Below are 17,202 nucleotides of genomic sequence, written 5' to 3'. Positions count from 1 at the left end.
AGGTGGTAGATATGGTGCTGTGAGAAGGACCTGACAGAGCAGTGAATTTCTTAAGTCGAAACTATGCCCCTGTAATACATCTCCTCAGAATTAATGTTATTCTTGGGAGAGCCATCCATATCAAATTTTTTTCCGTGGGATGTGAAAAACCTATGAGACTCTTGAGATACACTCAGTCTTAAAAACGATTTAATAATTTCAATCCAAATATGGTAGCTGCATTGCTGACAGGTGTCAATACTACCGCACCATCAAATTAACAAATCGCAATTGGAAAATAATGATGCCGATTGTTTATAGGGGAGCTGAAAAATAGGTAGAAGCCGATCTTATGGTGGATTAGTTTGGGTTCCAGGAAAATGTAGGGCACAAAAGGCAAAACTGAGGACGATGCAGTGTTCGGGGAGGGCGAAGGCACGTTGCATCGAACTTCTTAACAACACAGGCACTGCAATACCATATTTCACAGCCGATGCCAGGCAGTGAGTTTCAATGAAATTGTCCCGACCCAGTACAGGAATTACGTAATGTGTATGAGAGCAGGTTGTGACTTACAAATGGCGATCTATGGAAGTGTGTTTCTGGCCCTGAGTTGTGCACAGATAGCCAAAGTGATTAAGAAAGGCGACTGCTAGCGTAAATTGGGAAATTTGGGTTCGAGTCCAAGTCTGGAATTAATTTTCATTATCTTCACTCCCTTGTATTCGCATTCGCAACTGCGAATACATTTCATGCAGAAAGAAAAGTATTCCTGAAAATGAGAATTCTGCTAAGATCAAATGAAGGTTTAAATTATACTTGTGGAAGTGTGTCTGGATAGCAGAAGTCATTCACTCTGCCTTTGGCAATGGAGCAGCACAGATGTCCTGTTTGCATCCCTGCTGAGATAAGTTGCATGTGGTGGTGTTGTGGTTTACAGTTGTCAACATGCTATTTACTTCTTTGTCGCACCATGGCATTATCATAACGAAAATCGTCGTTAGAGTTTAGTATTACGACCGAGTATGCATGACCAAAAGTGTTGAAAACTGACCAGTTCTTATGAGGTGATATTTGTGGCATTTATGAACATGGCCTAGGAGGGATTGACTTCTGCATCGTGACTGGAGCATTCTATGCGAAACTGGTGGACAATGCGGCTTTCTTCAATAAGATGAGCTACCTTCAATTTAGACATTCAGCTTGACACACTGGCCCTATGAAAGTCGAACATGCATGTCTCGGTCAGAGGACGGTCCCTGTGTTCCAGTTGCCATCTAAGGTGTCAGCAGAGATGGTGATCACAGCTTTGATACCCAATTACTCCGCGATAGTCCATAAGGCGGAAAAATGGGCGTACGTTACGGTGTACTCTGTTGAATACAGGCAGATGCCATGCCATCATAATTTACGATCGTATAAGGCAAAGACATGTTTGGACTGAGGGCAAGAGGGACATCTCTGATTTAGCTGTTTGCAATGTTGTATCGTGCAGCCGCTGCTAGGGGAGAAGAAGATGTCGCCTGATCTAACAGCGATTCTGTTAATGTACATGAGGGCTCTGCAATCTGTACCATCTGATCATTATTTGTCAACAGAAGCAACGTCTTCATTCGACTCTGACCATCCTCAATGCAGCAGCAGGGCACTACCGATGAACAGTCTGCACTGCACAAGCACTGCACAAGCACTTGGTGGTGAGGACCAATCCTTTTGCCCCAGTGGCCATGACCCCTATTTACTATCAGATACTCGCACTCGTATCCGCAAACAATGGGCTCCAGAGTGATGGAGGAAATGCCAAGTGGTCCCACCCAATTGCACAGAAGCTGCTCTGTGGCATGCAGTGATGGACTGTTGTCGAGAATCAATGTGCTATCAACAGAACACTATGGAATGTCATTTTGTGCTACTACAGAAGATGTCCACGCAGCCGCCATAGGCAGGACTTGGGGTTGACAGTTGCAAGCAAAGATCACCTTGTGAACATGTTGCTGTCTTGAGGGTAGAGTTGAGCACATGCATAGTCAATCAACACATTAACTGCGAACGTAGAAGATGTCAGACAACATTGATCCTCGTGCTGGATATGTCAGATGGCCGATAGATGACAGCCCAAGAGGATATCGCCAATGCCTTCTTGGATCATTACAGGTGGTTCTACAATGCAGGATACCTTGATATTTTGATGCTCATGAGATGTATGAAGTCCTCCCCGTGCTATCTCGGACTCTAGATGGAGATGCAGTGCCAACCCTCATGGACCCCATAACAATGGGGGACGTCTCTGACACCCTCCATGAAGTGTCAGCCAACGAATCACTGGGCCCAGAAGATTTCCCATTGAGTTTCATCATACGTTCCATAGTTTTATTGTGCATTCCATGATTTCATTATGACCCATTGGTTATGATGTACCAAGGATTGGCGACTCCAGTGCAATTGCCATCTGTCTTTGTCGATGGCATCCTTGTATTGGTTCCCAAACAGTTTGGTGCGATCTTTATGAAGATTTTGGCTGTCCGCATTCAGAGTGTCCTATCACAAGTTGTCTCTAATGACCAGACTTTTTTTGGTGGTAACAGTAACATCCAGACAGAACTTAATGTTTACCGTGATGTCATTGCACTGGCAGAAACATGTTGTGTGCGTGAGGCCTTGGTGTTGATGATATTTGACCATACTTTCGATAGTGTACGTCAAGAACATCTTAATGTGTTCTGGCGCCTACACCTTCTGCATGGCGCGACTTCACATGTTAAGATCAATGGCCAGCTGGCACAAACACTATTGCCTGCTCTGAGCCAAGGTTGCCCCCTGTCAGTTGTTACGTATGCTCTTGCCATGCAGCTGGTGTTATGTGCACTGTGGTGACAGCTGTAGGGACTTACGTTGAGCGACCACACTTTCGTCTGCCACCTACATGTGGTATTTTTAGTGCATGCACCATAGGAAGTCCAAAGATCACGGGAATGGGTTGCCTGATACAATGCTGCAGCAGGAAGCTGCGTGAACTTGAGTCAGGGGCGATGGTCACTATCTACGGCCTCCTGAGACCTATACCGAAGTGGAATCTTTGGGGGGGGGGGGAGGGATATAACTACGTGTGACAGTCGACGGATGGCACAACTTACCTATGCTCCTCTACTACAAGGCCTATGTACAAATGTCCACAACAACTTGCTGCAGTCTCCGAACTTCGAGCAGGGAGTGGCTTATGCTCCTGCCACATAGGGTGGTCTTGGAGTAGTCAATGCACAGCTTAGAGAAGCTGCTTAATGCGTCACCATGATAATTAAGATTTGAATTCGTTCAAAAGCCAAGCTGCCAACCTCGGAGGTGGCAAGAGTTGGTCTTAATGAACTTTGCAATGATCCTCTCCTTGTAGTTCTGCCAGCTCACAAGGACAATGCCGCAGTCAGATCTGGTTGACGCTGGAGGAGGAGACATATCAAAAATTACCAAGTGACTCAACAACAAGAATAATGAGGAAGATGTAGAAATTTCTCAAGACGTCTTCACTGGAAGAGAATGTCATTAAAAATGTCTTCTCTCAGGTGCCTCGACCACCTCTGTTGTACGGCCTTCCACAGGTCCACAAGAAGAACACATCTCTTCAGCCCATCATCAGCAGCATTGGATCGCCGACTTACAGACTCGTGAAACATTTTGCCCATCTCTTACTCCACATGTACATCACACCAAGAAAATGACAGACCTTGTCAGTTGAATTAAATGCCTCGTTTTGGAGAAGGAGATATGACGATCAACTTTGATGCATCATAATTCATGCACGTTACCATCAAAAATTCTACACATCTGCTCTTCCAGTTATTTGACGACACTTCTGTATTAATTTTAAGCACTCTCTGATATTATCCTATTTTTTGTATGATGGAGAATACATTAATCAGACAGGCGGTGTCACAACAGGGAGCCCGTTAGCTCCAGTCATAGCCAAATTGACCAAATTATTTACAAAGTACTTTGAAGACCGTGTCCTGGACACTGCTTCTGCAAAGCCTAATTGCTTTTATCGTTACGTCGACGACACATTCTTTGTCTGGTCTCATGGGTAAGAAAAGCTGGGAGAATTCTTGGACTGCACCAACAATATCTATGCCAACATCAAGTTCATGCAACCCTAGGATTTAAGAGAGAAGTGATGTGTGGTAATTGCAATAAGGGCGCTCATTAAGGAGTTAGTTACTTGCCTCCTGCCAAATGCATCATCTGCCTCACCCTTTGTTGAGTGTGGAGTGCAGAATCTTTCTAGAGGAGCACAAAGTACAGAAAATAAAAACAACAAAGCGCAACCCCTATGGTGAGACCAAAAAGATCTACAAGTCTATGCAGCCTCTCAAATTTACTAAATCTTTTGCATCAATGCTTCAGAATCCTCATCCTAAAGCTGGTGCTTGTATACAACTGGAGATGGCGAGTGTCGACACTAACACCTGCATCATGTGTCAGTACACTTCGAAGACAGCCCTCCCCCCCCTCCCCTCCCTCCCCCCTAGAACAGCAGACAAAGATACAGTGGGCAACGTGGTAGAGTCCCAGGCAACTCCAATAGATGAGGCTGTTCAGAAACCCAGTACAGCGATTACCACACCTACTCCAGCTCCAGCAAAGCCCTCAAAACAGAGAAGAGCTACTATAAAGCAGCAACAGTAGGTAAAATCAAGTAGTAAACTGTAGGACTATGATTCTACCTGATGCTTCATCTGACTCTTCGACAGAGCTGGTGGAGTGTGAGGTATGTGTGGGGGAGTCATTTCACTCCACAACTGAACTCCACCTATGGCAGTCTGAACACCCTGGGAGAGACAGGATGAAGGTGCTACCCCTGTGATCGATGGCTCCCAAACTTCTGGACGCATGTGGAGGAATTTCGTCTACTATATCAGGATAGACCACTGTATCTGTGTCTCCAGGAGACTAATTTCAATCACTCTTACACCCCTGTACTACGAGGTTATGTACTGCACAAAAAGGACGAACTTAGTAGTGAGAGAGCTATAGGAGGTATTTTCGTCAGTACCAACTACCACTCCTCACCTCTCTCACTTACAAAGAACTTACAAAAATTTGCAATATCAGTGCAGGTGCGTCATCCGTTGACAATATGTTTCGTTTACCCGCCGCCACGTGATGCGCTCAACGAAGAGGCTCTAAACAATCTTCTTACACTGCTCTCCCACCGCTTCATCCTCTGTGGCGACTTTAATACGCACAACGTGCTTTGAGGCTCTGCAACTACCTGTCCTAGCTATTGAGAGAGTTCTTGTGTCATCATGTGCATATTTGCTAAACAAAGGACAGAGCATGCACTTCTGCAATACAGCCAGGTCGTTCTCTGCCACTGACCTCTCGCTTTGCTCTCAAGCCCTTGCTCACACAGCTTAATGGGAATCCAGTCTGGATTCACCTTCCAGATTGAGTGGAACCTGAAAGGAAACGCCGGAATGGGTGCTCAGTAGAGCAGACTGGGCACTTTATAGTCAGCTAGCCCAGTTTGAACATCGTGTCACTGTCGAGGAACGGGTGGATCATATTACCAAAATGATCCACCACGCCGCTGAGGCATCCATTCCACAGTCAATGGGGCAACTAAAGAGGCAGCCTGCCCGCTGATGGAGTGACGTATGCCACTCTGCAATCAGGACTAGGCATCCTGCTCTGTGTAGGTTCAAGTGCTGGCCGAGTTCAGAGATTCTGGCAGCATTTCGGGTGGCGAGGATAAAATGCCGCCAGACTCAAGAGAGCGAGAAGAGTTCGTGGCAACAGTTCCTGAACACTGTTGTATGGGAAGCCATCATGACAATTTCTGGGAGAGGAGGGATAAATTCCATGGCTGCTGTAATGAGGAATGGCGTCCAAACCAATCCGCGAGACATTACCTAGACTATGGCGGGTTATTTTGTCACAGTTACTGCAACCACCAGTCATGATTCAAGCTTCCAGCGCTATAGAGCAGTAGCTGAGAGAAGCAGTTTGGACTTCCAGTCCGCCACTAATGAAGACTACAACTGGCAGTTTTCCATGTGGGAGCAGGATCATGCATTATCCGCGGCTCGTGACACGTCCCTTGGTGGCGACAGAATCCATTACAGTAGACTGTGGCACCTCACAAGGCGAAACAAAGATACCCTCCTCGCAGTTTTTAAAGCCATTTGCGCGTTAGGTCACTTTCCCGACTCGTGGCGTGCGGTCCGAAAGATCTGGAAAAGACCATACGTGCTCGAGTAGTTACCATAGTGTTGCCCTCACTAGCTGTGTGGGAAAGACCTTGGAGTGGGTAGTCAACCGCCACCTTGTCTGGATCTGAGAATCTAGGCAATTCCTTAGTCACTTTCAGTGTGAGTTCAGGAGGTATGGCTCTACCTTTGATAACCTAGCCCCCCTGGAGGAGGCTACACAACAGGCTTTCCTGCGCCGGCACCACTTTCTAGGTATATTTTTTGACATTAAGGAGGCGTACGATACTATTTGGAGGCATCTTGTCGTCGAGCGCCTTCACGAGTGGGGTTTTTGTGGATGGATTCTCATTTTTATTTGGTCCTTTCTCTGGCAACGGTATTTTCTGTAGCGAGTCGCTGACGTCATGCCTCATCGCTTTCAGCAAGAGAACGATGTCCGTCAATGTGTCTTTACCGTAGCTATTAATAGCAGTACTTAAAAGGCCTGTCAAGTGTTCTGCTCTTCTTCAAGCCTTGCAACGACAACACGTCAGTTGCAACTAGCTCTTCGACGTATGAATGAATTGGCGTAGAACAGTTCTCAACCGACAAGTCTGTGCGTGTTCATTTTAACCGTTCTCGTTCCAAACTTTCCTGAGATGAGAATGAGGGACACTGTTCTTAATTTTAAAGACACAGTGAGGTTTCTGGGCCATATATTTGACAGTAAACTTACATGGTTGGCACATCTTAATGACCTGAAGAAACGGTCCCATAAGGCTCTAAGTGTTTTAAAAAGTCTTAGCCACAGTACATGGGAAACAGAAAGGACTTCTCTGCGATAGTTTTACATGGCATTTCTACGATCTCGGCTAGATTACGGGTGCACAATATATGGGTCTACGAGACCGCTTTATTTAAAGATGTTGGACGTGGTGCACCATGAAGGGATTCGGTTGCCCACTGGGACATTCAGAACAAGGCCCATACAAAGTCTCTGCGCATATGCTGGTGAACCGCCACTTCACATCCGGCGACGGCTACTTACGGTGCGCCTGGCACATAGACTCATGCTCATAAATTAAGGATAACTGCAGAATGCGGTGCCACACAACGTGGCACTACACAAAACTGGCGCTAACAGCAGAGCACATAGGGAACACACACGACACAGATCTGTAAGTCCACGGTATTGGTGGTAAGTTAGGAAGAACTTCCCGAAATACATGTGCTACAAAACTCCACTGTTTCCTGCGCATGTACCCCGACATCAATATGGAATCACAAGTACACAGGCCGCACAATGGATTGGCATACTCAGGATCAGGTAGTCGAGCAGCTGCTCGGGTGTAGCCTCCCATTCTTGCACCAGTGCCTGTCGGAGCTCCTTAAGTGTTGTAGGGGTATGAAGACGTGCAGCGATACTTCGACCGAGAGTATCCCAGATGTGCTCGATGGGGTTTAGCTCTGAAGAACAGGCAGGCCACTCCATTCGCCTGACATCTTTTGTTTCAAGGTACTCCTCCACGATGGCAGCTCGGTGGGGCCGTGTGTTATCATCCATCAGGGGGAAGGTGGGACACACTGCACCTCTGGAAAGGCGGACATACTGGTGCAAAATGACGTCCCGATACACCAGACCTGTTACAGTTCCTCTGTCAACGACACGCAGGGGTGTACGTGCATCAATCATAATCCCACCCCAGACTATGAAATCACGACCTCCATACAGGTCCCTTTCAAGGACATTAAACGGTGGGTATCTGATTCCTGGTTCACGCCAGGTGAAAACCCGGCGAGAATCTCTGTTCAGACTACCTGGACTCGTCCGTGATCATAACCTGGGCCCTTGTTCCAATGACAATGTACTGCGTTCTTGACACCAGGCTTTAAGGGCTCTTCTGTGGCCAAGGGTCAGTGGAATGCACCTTACAGGTCTCCGGGTAAATAAACCATGTCTGTTCAGACGTCTGTAGACTGTGTGTCTGGAGACAACTGTTCCAGTGGCTGCGGTAAGGTCTCGAGCACGGCAACCCGCAGTACTCCGTGCCCGTCTGTGGGCACTGATGGTGAGATGTCGGTCTTGTTGTGGTGTTGTACACTGTGGACATCCCGTACTGTAGCGCCTGGTCATGTTTCCTGTCTGCTGGAATCATTGCCATAATCTTGAGATCACACTTTGTGGGACACGGAGTGCCTGTGCTACGACCTGCTGTGTTTGACCAGCCTCCAGTCGCCCCAGTATTCTACCCCCTTACTCGCTGCACCGTACTCTGACGTGCACCAACACACCTCTGTGTATGTGGACTGCTGCCACCGCCACCGTGCGACGACCGCAGATCAAATGCACCACATGGTCATACCCCGAGGTGATTTAAACCCGCAAACCGCCCACCAGAGTATTGTTTCACCAAATATCAGCATTATCCTTAATTTATGAGCATGAGGGTAAAACACTGACCCCACTATACACACCTGCATACCATATCGTTGCTCAGTGTTTAATGGAAAAGCTTTATCGAAACCGGCAACGGGCAATGGGGCCGTATGGAATTCGTTCAAGGATTGCCTTTAAGAGATGGTTGTGGCCGGTCTTAATGTCTTATATGGTTATTGGAGCAGATTTCCATCTTGGTTCCTCCGAAGTCCAGACGTATTATATATACTCGACCAATTTTAAGAAACATAATACACCATGAAACTTCCTGGTAGATTAAAACTGTGCGCCGGACCGAGACTCGAACTCGGGACCTTTGCCTTTCGCGGGCAAGTGCTCTACCAACTGAGCTACCCAAGCACGACTCACGCCCCGTCCTCACAGCTTTACTTCTGCCAGTACCTCGTCTCCTACCTTCCAAACTTTACAGAAGCTCTCCTGCGAAACTTCTGTAAAGTTTGGAAGGTAGGAGACGAGGTACTGGCAGAAGTAAAGCTGTGAGGACGGGGCGTGAGTCGTGCTTGGGTAGCTCAGTTGGTAGAGCACTTGCCCGCGAAAGGCAAAGGTCCCGAGTTCGAGTCTCGGTCCGGCACACAGTTTTAATCTACCACGAAGTTTCATATCAGCGCACACTCCGCTGCAGAGTGAAAATCTCATTCCATAATACACCATGTTTACATTTCAGACTGTGTTTTTTCATATTTTAGATATGCGTCACACACTGGCAGCTCCAAGCAAGGGAATTCCCTTGGCTATCGTGTTCCTTGACCAGGATTCGTCTTTGTGATGAATATACCGTTCCGTACCTTTCCTTCAGCGGAGCTCCACCTGATCCCGAAGGCAATGGTGCAGATGTGACGTATTCAGGACAAACGGTTTCTCATCTGCTCCGATTGCCTTATAGCCTTACAATCGTTACAGTATGTGTACCCAGCAGAGACGTTGGCCAAGCTGATATATGACCAACTATACTTGCTCCAACGGCAGGGAAAACACGTGTGATTCTGCTGGGTGTCAGGGCATGTAGGGAACGGGGAAATGAACAGGCCGATCGTGCTGCCAATATGGCCTGTAGAGTGTGGCACAGTGTCCTATTTCCATTCAGGCTGTCGTTTCTGCACTACATAGGAAGTTCATGCAATTGTGGGATGACGAATGGCTGGCGGTAACGGACAATAAGCTGCGGTTGGTGAAGTCAACTATCCAGCCGTGGCGTTCCTCCTGCATGTAGTTCAGGTGGGTGAAGTTATCCTCACACGTCTTAGAATTGGGCGCTGCCCTCTTATACACGGTTTTTTACTACGGCAAGAGGATCCTCCATTTTGTGTGGCCTGTGGCGTGAAAATCTGTGTACGACATATTTTAACAAAGTGTGTTTTATACCGTGATGCAAGGGTAGACACAAATATCAGTGGGGATCTGTCCTCTGTTTTACCTGATGATGAGACGAGTGTGACTAAATGATTTTGATGTGTCTGGATTCTGGCCTAAGCCTTTAGGCTGGAGGTTTTAGTGTGTTGCAGTGTGGCTCGCTCATTCCTTTTTTATTCTTGCCGACAGTCAGCCAAGTCCATCTGCTATTTTCTTTTAACTCCTTATACCACTTTCTTCCTGTTTAGTTAATGTTTTATTATTGGCGTCCCGTGTTTCTGTGTGGATATGCACATACTTTTCCAACTTTTGTTACCTTTATTTTCTGTGCTGTTTTACACTCTTGTATGGTGCATTTCACCGACACTCGTCACAAACTGTTCTTGCGCCGGAGCTGAAGACATTGCTCTCTTGCGCCCATTTCAAAATATCCTATCCTATCCTTTCAAAATGACTTTGGAGGAAGAGAAAGATGGTGTCTTGCCTTTCCTTGAAGCCGTAAAGCAAACGGATGTCTCAGACATACTGTTTGACGGAAACCCACCCACACGGATTGATACCTGCACGCTAACAGCTATCACCATCCGTCGCAGAAACGTTCTGTTTTGAGGACCCTGGTGCGTCTAGCGGAAGCCGTCTCACTCACTGAAAAACTGCTGAAGCAACTGATCCGTTTTCGTAAAATATGCAAGGAAAACGGCTAAAACAACCGCCAGATGTCACAAGCCATCTTTCCGAAAACACGTAAGCAGAAGGACCCCGAGGAAGATTCTAAGAATCCTGCGTTTTTGCCTTCTGTGTCTCAGTAACAGAAAATGTTAGCCATCTCCTAAAGACGCATAAAATACATTTGTTCTTCAGCGCTCCAACAAAAATTCGACAACTCATGAGCCTGTAAAAGACGTCGTTGGCCTCATAACGCCAGGAGTATATAAAATACTGTTTGGGTGTGGACAGTTTTATGTCGAAAAGACCGTGCGTACTATCGAACAGCGCTGTGTTAATCACCGGAGATGTCTGCACCTTTGGTACCCGGAGAAATCAACGGTTGCAGAGCATGCTCTAGAAAACGGACATTGTTTTGCATTCGAAGAGACATCTGTTACCACACGGATTAACAGTTTCTGGGATAGCATAATAAAAGTGAGATAAAAACTTGTGACTACATCCTCAATAAAGACGGCGGTCTTGCAGCTAAGCACGGCTTGGGACCCGGTCATTGGAAGGCTGAAGCGGGCGTGACTGGCGCTCGACGAAAACAGTACGTTATATGGTGCTGGAGCTAGCGCCAGTGACGTTACAGAAGGTAACCGGCTGTATGGGGACGGTGTAGGAAAAAAAAAAAATCAGTCACAACCGCACAATGCCCGAAGAGTACTCGGACGAAAACTCGTAGATTTAGAACCACTTGACCCGACTGGAAGCTCTGAGAATTGGTTAAAAAGCATTTAAAACGACCGCTCGAGCAAAGCGGCAAATGTGAGTGCGTGTCCCGGTTCAGCACAAATTTTCACTTGTCAGCACGGAATTTAAGTCAGTGTCCAATCGCTTAAAAGAAAGTTTGTATGTTAAGAAGTATTTTCGGAAGGTGTTATGCGTCGAGTGTGATCTTCTACAAGACAAGAAGGGGAGCTTTTGAAACGCGACAGAAGAATGTTTAAGATTAGCAGGGTAGTTCGAATAACTAACTGAATCTTAAACTTCACCTCAGCATTACTCCAGTGAAAACGAGGTCCTCAGGTCTGCATGGATAGCATTGTTTAATTTTCATAATTTTTGTTTCGTGTAACTGCTCGGGAACTTGAGCTGGTAGTTGCTGCTGACTGCTGACAAGTTTGAACCACCGGTGATGGTGGCCAAGGCGGACTTACGGCGGACACGACGCCTGGAACTGAGCACTTTCCACACTGTGAGTTTGGCGTACTGAGGCTCCCAATTTGGAATCGATGTGAAGCCTTCCGCACAGAACCCAAGTCACATTTGCTGCCGCTTGGCATTTCTATGGCTGGCAGACCAAAAATGTTGGGCTGTTACATGGACTCTCCACTGTTACATTGTCTTCGTGCCAAAAACTTGTGTTCGATATATGATTAAACACTGAAGCACCAAAGAAACTGGTATAGACATGCGTATTCAAATACGGATATATGTAAACAGGCATAATACGGTGCTGCGGTCGGCAACGCCTTCATAATACAAAATGTTTCTGGCGCAGTTGTTACATCGGTTACTGCTCATACAATGGCAGGTTATCAAGATTTTAGTGAGTTTGAGCGTGGTGTTACGGTCGGTGCACGAGCGATGGGACAAAACATCTCCGAGGTAGCGATGAAGTGGAGATTTCACGAGTGTACCGTAAATATCGGGAATCTGGTAAAACATAAAATCTCCCGACATCGCTGCGGCCAGGAAAAAGATCCTGCAAGAACGGGGCCAACGACGACTGAAGAGAATCGTTCAACGTGACAGAAGTGCAAACCTTCCGCAAATTGCTGCAGATTTCAATGCTGGGCCATTACCAGGTATCAGCGTGAGAACCATTCAACGAAACATCATCGATGTAGGCTTTAGGAGTCGAAGGCTCGCTCGTGTACCCTTGATGACTCCACGAGCTCGTCAGCGCCGACTTTGGCTGTTGATGACTGGAAACGTGTTGCGTGGTCGGACGAGTCTCGTTTCAAATTGTAGCGAGCGGATGGACGTGTACAGGTATGGAGACAACGTCATGAATCCATGGATCCTGCCTGTCAGCAGGGGACTGTTGAAGCTGGTGGCGGCTTTGTAATGGTGTGCGGCGCGTGCAACTGAAGTGATATAGGGCCCCAAGACGTCTAGATACGACTCTCTGATAAATGACCCGCCAGGTTAGCCGAGAGCGCTAATGCGCTGCTTCCTGGACTCGGGTAGGTGCGCCGGACCCGCATCGAATCCGCCTGGCCGATTTACGACGGCGGCCTGGATGTGGATTGTAGGCGGTTTTCCACATCCCCCTAGGTGAATACCGGGCTGGTCCCCACATCCCGCCTCAGTTACACGGCTCGCAGACATTTGAACACTTTCGTACTATTCCATGGATTACACTCGTTACAGACAGTTGGAGTACATCCAGCCACCCCTTCCACTAACATTGCCAAATCCGATTAACCATGCCGACCTTGCTTAACTGCGGGCAAAGGCACAAGCGAACGAAACGACTCTCTGATAGATGACACGTATGTAAGCATCTAGTCTGATCGCCTGCATCCATTCATGTTCATTGTGCATTCCGATGGACTTGGGCAATTTCAGAAGGACAACGCGACCCACCTCACATTCAGAATTGCTACATAGTGGCTCCAGGAACAGGAACACTCTTCTGATCTTAAGCACTTCCGATGGCCACCAAGCTCCCCAGACATGAACATAATTTAGCATATCTGGGATGCGTTGAAACGTACTGTTCGGAAGAGATCTCCACCCCTCGTACTCTTAGGGATTTATGGACAGCTCTGTAGCATTCATGGTGTCAGTTCACTCCAGCACTATTTCAGACGAGTCCATTCTGCGGCATTACTGCGTGCTCGCGGGGACCCTACACGATATTAGGAACGTGTACGGGTTTCTTTGACTCTTCAGTGTAGGAAGCTCTGAGCTCCAAGCTGTACTGTGTCGCAATTCCGAATTCCTTGGCGAAGGGATTTTCAGGCGTATACGCAGATTCTTTAATGCAATTACTGAAGGAGAAAGTTGAGGGTAAAATTTTGTGTGTGTAATCATGCGATAATACGTACTAATAGAGTACACTGCCACTGCAGTTATCCTGTTAGGCAAGGCGTGTGTGTCACGATAATTCTCGCGAGAGTTGTCTTGCACTAAAGTGATACATCTGCCCAGTATACGTTATTCGACACTGAGTTGGAATTTCGTGTGCAGTTTGTTACCAGTGACAGAGATCATCCTTGACTGGTTCGGCAGTGATCGTTCTTGACCAGTCCGAGCAAGTTCTTTAGCTTCGCCAGTGAAAGAGAGACCCATTTCCAGGGACGAAAAAGATCCGATTCTTGACGAATTTCCTCTAAAGTACGTCAAAATGTCTGTGATAGTGCCATCGTCTTTTCGTGGTATTACAAAGACAGGACCCGCCTTGGCTGCAGTGCTCGATGAATTCTCTAAATACCTGTTCTGTTGGAAAACTACCATGAGACGATGCAGTTGTTTCGTTATTAAGTAATACATGGTAAGTAGAGAGCACAATGTTCTCCCACGTTGTTAGGGGGTTACCAATTGTAGCATGCAAACGAAGATCGGCGTGAGTTGGCATATGGCAGCAGCATCGGTGACCTTATAGAAGTGCAGAAGACAATAATTAAGTTCCTAGTGGGGAGTGTGTTAGAAATCACGTTCGGACCAAAGACTAGGGTGTATCAGACGATTTTCGATACAAAACTGTGATTTGCCGGTACATTGTGTAGTTGCAGTTATTATTAACTACTTAACTACCAAACTTTAATCTGAGAAATTAGGTATATTTCCACCTGCGGAAGGACGAGGGGAGCTACTAACACAATCTATACGTTCTATAGTATCTGAGTACCAAAATTCTCAGGAATAGATATTATCATTTATTAAATAGAACTTCAATAATAGATGATTGCTGGACCTTACTACTGCTATTTAATTCAAAATAATATTCTTGTCAGTTTTTGACGGATTGGTACGTTACTGAGAACTGCTTAGGGCATGACTTGGCACAGCGAAGCGCAAGTTAATAGAAAAAAGACAAACATGCGGTCACTGTCGTTTCGGTGACTTTCCCAAGGGCACGTTTCATAGTATCAAGTGTTCCTTCCACGTCGTGAACACTTCTTGCTTTCAGCACTCGACCTCAGTAACGCCTTTACTCGTCTCCGATCTTTAGAAGTAGCAATAAGCAATTAGTGGCTGGTTAGACTACTGTTCGGCGTTGTCGAACGGGTCGAGACACGGAATGAAGGGGCGTTGCAGCGAAACATTCCAAAGCCAACGAGCTGGTAAACGCGCAGCACCGACCCTTTGTTACCTGTATCAAATCATCGGTCGATTGCTCTCAAGAGATTGTAGAGTCCCTAAGTGAATCTACTTTCCTTAGAATTCCAACGGTCGTTTTCGTACTCTGGCAAATACGCCAGAGACATACTTTGCACCTTTTCCTATATTCCGTTGGCTGAATTGGTCGTATTTATGTCACTGAAATGGATGTATTTGTTTTTATTTATCCAATATCAATTCTTCGTGCTGGCTATTTCTATCTGAATGTGGTAAATAACTTGTCCAAAATAAACTCGCTTCCCAGTAGGAGATGTGTTGATTTTGTGGCAACAGTGCGAGGCTTCATTTTATGATTATTACTTTCTTGAACTGCTAATCCGTCTCCGTTTCATGAATATTTTTATGAGTTGTGTTAACCACCTTGAGCATATACACTCCTGGAAATTGAAATAAGAACACACAGAATTCATTGTCCCAGGAAGGGGAAACTTTATTGACACATTCCTGGGGTCAGATACATCACATGATCACACTGACAGAACCACAGGCACATAGACACAGGCAACAGAGCATGCACAATGTCGGCACTAGTACAGTGTATATCCACCTTTCGCAGCAATGCAGGCTGCTATTCTCCCATGGAGACGATCGTAGAGATGCTGGATGTAGTCCTGTGGAACGGCTTGCCATGCCATTTCCACCTGGCGCCTCAGTTGGACCAGCGTTCGTGCTGGACGTGCAGACTGCGTGAGACGACGCTTCATCCAGTCCCAAACATGCTCAATGGGGGACAGATCCGGAGATCTTGCTGGCCAGGGTAGTTGACTTACACCTTCTAGAGCACGTTGGGTGGCACGGGATACATGCGGACGTGCATTGTCCTGTTGGAACAGCAAGTTCCCTTGCCGGTCTAGGAATGGTAGAACGATGGGTTCGATGACGGTTTGGATGTACCGTGCACTATTCAGTGTCCCCTCGACGATCACCAGTGGTGTACGGCCAGTGTAGGAGATCGCTCCCCACACCATGATGCCGGGTGTTGGCCCTGTGTGCCTCGGTCGTATGCAGTCCTGATTGTGGCGCTCACCTGCACGGCGCCAAACACGCATACGACCATCATTGGCACCAAGGCAGAAGCGACTCTCATCGCTGAAGACGACACGTCTCCATTCGTCCCTCCATTCACGCCTGTCGCGACACCACTGGAGGCGGGCTGCACGATGTTGGGGCGTGAGCGGAAGACGGCCTAACGGTGTGCGGGACCGTAGCCCAGCTTCATGGAGACGGTTGCGAATGGTCCTCGCCGATACCCCAGGAGCAACAGTGTCCCTAATTTGCTGGGAAGTGGCGGTGCGGTCCCCTACGGCACTGCGTAGGATCCTACGGTCTTGGCGTGCATCCGTGCGTCGCTGCGGTCCGGTCCCAGGTCGACGGGTACGTGCACCTTCCGCCGACCACTGGCGACAACATCCATGTACTGTGGAGACCTCACGCCCCACGTGTTGAGCAATTCGGCGGTATGTCCACCCGGCCTCCCGCATGCCCACTATACGCCCTCGCTCAAAGTCCGTCAACTGCACATACGGTTCACGTCCACGCTGTCGCGGCATGCTACCAGTGTTAAAGACTGCGATGGAGCTCCGTATGCCACGGCAAACTGGCTGACACTGACGGCGGTGGTGCACAAATGCTGCGCAGCTAGCGCCATTCGACGGCCAGCACCGCGGTTCCTGGTGTGTCCGCTGTGCCGTGCGTGTGATCATTGCTTGTACAGCCCTCTCGCAGTGTCCGGAGCAAGTATGGTGGGTCTGACACACCGGTGTCAATGTGTTCTTTTTTCCATTTCCAGGAGTGTATTTCATATATGAGCCAACCGGAATTCCTCCTGCAGCCGGTACTACATTTACTGCTGCAGCTGTCAGCAGCCGAGGAGCTCATAGTGACGCACTTGGCCTAACTTGAAGAAAGCAAGAAGGAGGACCAGCAATAAAAACCTCTGTCATTAAACCTGCCGCCACGTTCTATGCGGTATTCGAACGAAAAGTTGAGACGTGTAACAACCTTATCCAGCGTCTGGAACAGCATTATCTCAAGCATCAGATAACTGATGGTGTAGAATGACAATCATTTTTATTAGCATATGCAGGCCTAACTGTATTTAAAATTCTTCAGAAATTGTAGCCTACTTGTGAACTAGTGGCTCCCTCTTACCCTGATCTTAAAGAA

The 17,202-nt window shown here is 47.3% G+C and overlaps 1 non-coding gene across 1 annotated transcript; it reads right to left on the bottom strand.

Moving 5' to 3' along the window:
- Nucleotides 1–8,883: 8,883 nt before the first annotated feature.
- Nucleotides 8,884–8,958, bottom strand: Trnas-cga (transfer RNA serine (anticodon CGA)). Its single transcript has one exon. It is a non-coding gene; the product is annotated as a tRNA-Ser (tRNA).
- Between the last annotated feature and the right edge of the window lie 8,244 nt (nt 8,959–17,202).

This window comes from Schistocerca cancellata, chromosome 3, assembly GCF_023864275.1.
Source record: "Schistocerca cancellata isolate TAMUIC-IGC-003103 chromosome 3, iqSchCanc2.1, whole genome shotgun sequence".
NCBI classification, from domain to species: Eukaryota; Metazoa; Arthropoda; class Insecta; order Orthoptera; family Acrididae; genus Schistocerca; species Schistocerca cancellata.
This window is presented reverse-complemented; position numbering and strand designations above follow the sequence as displayed.